At 40.6% G+C, this 6,296-nt stretch overlaps 1 pseudogene; it reads left to right on the forward strand.

Annotated features, from left to right (window-relative positions):
• The first annotated feature begins 2,663 nt into the window (after window positions 1-2,663).
• On the forward strand, window positions 2,664-4,861 carry LOC107531451 (F-actin-capping protein subunit beta pseudogene; annotated as a pseudogene).
• The last annotated feature ends 1,435 nt before the right edge of the window (window positions 4,862-6,296 follow it).

Consider the following 6,296-nt stretch of genomic DNA (forward strand, 5'->3'; position numbering starts at 1 on the left):
CAGCCAAAAAAGGCAAATCCTATTATTATTCCCATTTTACAGATAAGAACCCTGAGGCTTTATGAGATGACAATGATATCACAGCCAGTCAGTGGCAGAACAAAAATTTAAACCCAGATCTCTGATAGAGCTCCTAAGCATTTTGCTGCACTGCCCAGTCAAATCTACCCCATTTAGCAAACGTTGTTCTGTCTACATTCTTAGGATTTTTATTTGAAGTAACTGTTAGCATCCCTATTTTCAAGAAGAAAGTCAAGTATCCTCAGACATCAATGGTAATGTTTGCTATAGACTTTCTTTAGGATATAAGATGAACGAGGTACAACATTAAAGTTAAAGGCTCTTTGGCCAAAACAATCTGCTCTCCTACTCCAGACAACCACTGTAGTTAAGAAAGAAAAACTATATTTTGCACCTATGTAAGTCACTAAACCCACTATTAGGAAAGAACAGTAGCCTTTCATATTAAAAACAGTATTATAAAGAGTACTGGAATAGAAGTCAGAAGTTTTGGATTCTAGAGCCAGCTCCACTCATGATCATGGTAGGCAAGCTACTCCAAAACTCAGTTTTTGCACTGGTAAAATAGGGATAATCATCCCCAGCCTGCTTACTTCACCAATTGTCTGGAAGGGTCAAACTATTCCAATGCACACATTTTATTGGATGCTACCTCATTAACGATTAATGAACTTTAAACACCAGCTGTTCCACAGAGGTGGTTTCTTGACATGTGGACACAGATTGCTATTCCCCAAAATGCTGCTTTATAACTTTGGATTAAGAGTAACCTTATCAAAATATAGTATCCTGCGAACAGCATATTAAGAGGAGCATAAGTTTGGTGAGAAAGAAAGCATAGCAGGGCTCTAAAGGATCTTAAAAGTGAAAAAGAAAAAAAAAAAGCATTCAGTCTGCTTTGGAAAAAACAAACACACACTACTAAAACAAAATTCCCAACCATCAGGGAAAACAGAAAAGTTCCTATGGCTTTTTTGCCTCCTACCTTTGTAACTGATATTTGCCCTTAACACCAATTTTAACATAATTTCTGTGGTTAATGCTTGTATGGGATCTAAGAGAAAAAGCAGTAATGCTTTTCTTCCTCCTTTAAGGGTCTGTCATTAGGACCTTTGAATGTGAAAGGCACTTGGATCAGGTCATCTCTCCAAATCTGCCATCCTGTTCATGAATCGTCTGGTGTTTGGTTAGCCAGACACTGTCCTAACAACCCTCATTAAAGTAAAGTCACTACCTTACAAAGCTGCTATTTTCTGAATGTTCATAAGGGCTAGAAAATTCTTCCTTTTATGGAGACAAGATCAGCCACTTTGTAATGTACACCCATTGGTCTAAATTGTGCTTGCTGAGATTACACAGAGGAGTCCAACTCTTCTATAAGATAGCCCTGTGAATATTTTAAAATGATCATCCCACATCCTCATGCCTTTTTTCCAGGGTAAACTACTTCAGTTCCTCCAGCTGCTCCTCAAAGGATGTAGTTTCTAGGCCATTCATCATCCTGTTGCCCAACTTGGGCATACTCCAACTTGTTCACATCACTCTTAAAATGCAGTGCCCAGGAGGAAACACCATCCTCCAGGTGTGATCTGACCACTGCAGAGTGTACTCTGGGACTATTACCTTACTTGTCCCAGCCACCAGCCTTCTATTAATGTTGGTTCAAATCACATTTGCTTGTTTTGGCAGCCAGGTCACATCACTGGCTCAGGTTGTATTTACTGTCAACTAAAGCCCTGGGTCTTTTTTAATTTGAGGAGCGCTTAAGTCAGGGTACGCTGCTTTAGCCAAGAGCGTGACTGGATTCATGGCTCGACTGCTCTTCTAACGTTACCAACAACATTGAGCACAGGATTAAAAACATTCCAGACTTCTCTATTCATCCCTAACCAAACTCCTGGCATTTCAGCAATTTTCATAGTTTTAAAAAAGGAAGAAAGAGAAGAAAGAAAAAAAGAAATGTGAGCCTTAGATAATGGTGTGAATTGCCATGCCAAGTCTCTGGACTAAGTTTTACCAAAAGGACCTGAAGGGAGTCCAAATACCTGAGATATCCACCTACTTGGGAAGCCAGAGGACTTCCCTTTTGCTCTAAAGCTAAATGCTGCTGCAGCTGCTGGGCCATAACTACACTTGAGGTGGCAAGAAAATACACAGAGGCCCAAGTACCAATGTGTTATCAACAGAGAACTAAATTTACTGCCACATGCCTCTGAGAGACAAAGTGCTCAAATGCAGATCTTGAAGGGAGGATTCAGGCAAAGGAGACAATAAAACACACTGTTTGGTGCTTTCTAAATAGTGTTTATGAGAGCTTTTAAAAAAAGAAAATAAAGAGCTTTGGTTTTGTTATCTTTACATTCCTAATATCTATCTACACTCAGTACATAGTTAATGAATGAATCAATACACTAAAAAAAAAAAAAAAAAAAAAAATCTCTTCCTGTTTGATAAAATTTTTCTTTCATGGACAGTTGTATGAACACATGAAAGTTAACATAGAAATGTTTCTTAAGTGTAGCTCACTCTTAGCTTATGAAAAGTAAAGATAGTAACACCTCACTTATTTGAAGGTTACTTTTCCAACTGTCTGACCCTGTTAGTGCCAGGGGACAGTTTTAATAGGACTACTAGTAGTCAAAATGCAAAACAGGAAAGGTAACCAGTGAAGTTCATGCTCTTTAATCAGAGAGATGTGAGGCCTTCGCACAGAAATTATTTTGTCTGAATTTACACATAATTCTAACAGATATGCTTGTCAGGTTTCTGAGACTAACCAGCAAATAAGAGTGAAGAGGCTGCTTGAAGCTGAGCATGGGAAGAGCAGAAAATAAAGGCTATAGGTTAACAGAATGGAAGGAAAGGAAAAAAGGAGTCAGAAAATAAAAACGTTCAGAAGGATACACAGTAAACTATTAACAGTGGTTGCCCCATGGGGAATAGAAATGCTGGGAAACAGAAGTGCTGGTGAATAGAAATAGGGAACTTTGCTTTTTATTTTACACAATTCTGTATTGTTCTAGTTATTTAGAAAGGGCATGGCCCGGCCGGGCGTGGCTCAGCGGTTGAGCATCGACCTGGGATCCAGGCCATCCGGGTTCGATTCCCGGTCAGGGCACATGCCCGGGTTGCCGGCTCGATCAATGACTCTCTCATCATTGATGCTTCTGTCTCTCTCTCTCCCTCTCCTTTCCTCTCTCTGAAATCAATAAAGATATATCTAAAAAAAAAAAAAAAAAGAAAGGATGCTTCTGTCTCTCTCTCTCCCTCTCCTTTCCTCTCTCTGAAATCAATAAAGATATATCTAAAAAAAAAAAAAAAAAAGAAAGGGCATGTATTGCTTTTGTAACTAAATATTAAGAGATAACAAGGGTGACTCAGTTGACTGGAGTGTTGTCTCATACACCAAAAAGGTTTCAGGTTCGATTTTTGGTCAGGGTACATGCGTTGGTTGCAGGTTGGAACCCCAGTCAGGGCTTATACAGGAGGCAACCAATCGATGTTTCTCTCTCACATCGATGTTCCTCTCTCTCTCCCCCCCTCTCTCTCTTCTCTCTCTAAAATCAATAAAAATGTCCTTGGGTGAGGATTGAAAAATAAGAGAGAGCAATAACAAGAGTGTAATAGAGTTGCATAGGGTGTGAAAAAATTGGAAACCACTTAAATGTCCAACAATAGAGGATCGACTGAAAAATATCATATATCCATTCAATAGACTGTTATGCAGACATTAAAAATGTCATAGAAGACCATTTTTAGCCAGAAAATGTTCAAAGTATATAGTTCAAATAGAAAAAGGTAGGTCATAAAACAAAATATAATAAATGATTCTGTTTTTATAAATTATTTGCAAAATAAAAAACACTGGAGTTGATAAAAATTTCTTGACGGAGGAGAAAATTTTTGTTTGGAATTAAACATTTCTTTTATCTGTAATATCTATGTAACTAGCTGGACACCTAGGTAATTGGAAGCACGGCGCCCTGCTGCTCGGTGTGAGAGCCACAGATGCCGGGACCTGGACCACCACTGCCACCACTGCCACCGTGAGTGATCAGCAGCTGGACTGTGCCTTGGACTTAATGAGGCGTCTGCCTCCACAGCAAATCAAGGAAAACCTCAGGGACCTGATCAACCTGGTCCCCAGTCTATGTGAAGATCTCTTGTCTTCTGTTGACCAGCCACCGAAAATTGCCAGAGACAAGGTAGTGGGAAAGGATTACCTCTTGTGTGACTACATCAGAGATGGGGACTCCTCTAGGTCACAATGGAGTAACAAGTATGACCCTCCTTTGGAAGATGGGGCCATGCCTTCTGCTCAGCTAGGAAGCTGGAGGTGGAAGCCAACAATGCCTTTGACCAGTATAGAGACCTGTATTTTGAAGGCAGCATATCATCTGTCTATATGTGGGATCTGGATCATGGCTTTGCTGGAGTGATCCTCATAAAGAAGGCTGGAGACGGATCAAAGAAGATCAAAGGCTGCTGGGATTCCATCCACATGATGGAAGTGCAGGAAAAATCCAGTGGCCGTACGGCCCATTACAAGCTGACCCCCACTGCAATGCTGTGGCTACAAACCAACATATCTGGCTCTGGCACTGTGAACCTTAGAGGCAGCTTTACCAGACAGATGGAGAAAGAGGAAACTGTGAGCGACTGCTCGCCACACATAGCCAATATCAGGTGCCTAGTATAGGATTTGGAAAATAAAATCAGAAGTCCACTGAATGAAATCTACCTTGGAAAAACAAAGGACATCGTCCATGGGCTGAGGTCTGTGAAGACTTTTGCAGACAAATCAAAGCAAGAAGCTCTTAAGAACAACCTGGTGGAGGCTTTGAAGAGAAAACAACAATGTTAAACACTCGGCCTCATGCTAACCAGACATGCCATGCACTCATTAGATTCCTTCTTAGAAAACTCATTTTCTGCTCCCTTCCCTAGTCCCTTCCCTCCCGGACAGGTCACACAACAACTTGCACAGCACTATCACAGAGAATAAAGTCACTAAACACCCTTCTCTGTCTCCAAAGTCTGCTTCCCACCACATTTTGCTATCAAAACTGGATGTTTCCATAGAGACTGTGTGTTTTGTTTGCCCAGCCCCATGTCCCCCACCACTACCCATTTATAGGCATAAAATACACTGTCTGCCTGACCCCCCCTTCCTTCCCACCTTTTTGTTACATTGGTGAAATAATGTACAACAAAAAACTTATGAAATAACTGTGGTGTGTGAAAGATAGAAGAAAAACTGGAAATCTGATTCCACAAGTGTTTGGGAGTTGCTTGGGGTTAGGGGTCAGGGGAACAGGGGATGGCTCTGGGAGAAAGGAGAGGTGGCCCTCAGCATTGTCTTGCACTGACTGGCCCCGTCCCACGGAGAGTACATTGTGGGGTGCAGGGGGTGGGGCCTGAGGATCGTACTGCTCTTCTGGCCATGTGCTTTTCTGTCAATTTTTATGGAATGCAAAAGGAGTTTTGGTTTTATTTTGGTTTTGTTTTGTTTTTTTGTAAAGCTTAAAAAAACTACATCTTATATTTGAGCTTCTATACTTACAAAGGGAAAAAGATAAAAAAGAAATAGGAACACAGTTAAAAATATATATGTAACTAAAAGCTTTATATATATGTCTGTGCACACACACACATATATAAAATAAGAAAACAGCTAAAATGGAAGAGAAAGAAATAATTAAAATTGTTTTCATTAATATCTTTGTGGCAGAAACTGCAACGTCACTGTAAGGGCTAATTTTATGTGTCACCTTGACTGTGCCATGGCGTGCCCAGATCTTTGGTTAATTATTATTCTGGGTGTGTCTATGAGGGTGCCTTTAGATGTATTGGTAGACTTGAGTAAAGCAGATTGCCCTGCTCCATGTAGGTGGGCCCCATGCGATCTATGGAAGCCTAAATAGAACAAAAAAGGCTGAGTAAGGGAGAATAAGCTCTCTGCCTGACTTTCTTCGAGTTGGGACACTGGTCTTCTGCCTTTGGACTCAGACTCAAACTGGACTGCTCAGGTTTCCTGGTTCTCAGGCCTTTGGACTTGGACCCATACCATTGGCTCTCCTGAGTATCCAGCTTGCTGCTTGCAGACCTTGGGACTTCTCAGCCTATACATATTTTTATTTAAAAAAAATGTTTTTTGATTGATTTGAGAGGAGAAAGGGATATAGAGAAAGAGAGAGAGAGAAACATCGGTTTGTTGTTCTACCTATTTATACATTCATTGGTTGATTCTTGTATATGCCCTGACCAGGGATTGA

The sequence above is a fragment of the Miniopterus natalensis genome, chromosome 15 (assembly GCF_054644295.1).
Source record: "Miniopterus natalensis isolate mMinNat1 chromosome 15, mMinNat1.hap1, whole genome shotgun sequence".
Taxonomy (NCBI): domain Eukaryota; kingdom Metazoa; phylum Chordata; class Mammalia; order Chiroptera; family Miniopteridae; genus Miniopterus; species Miniopterus natalensis.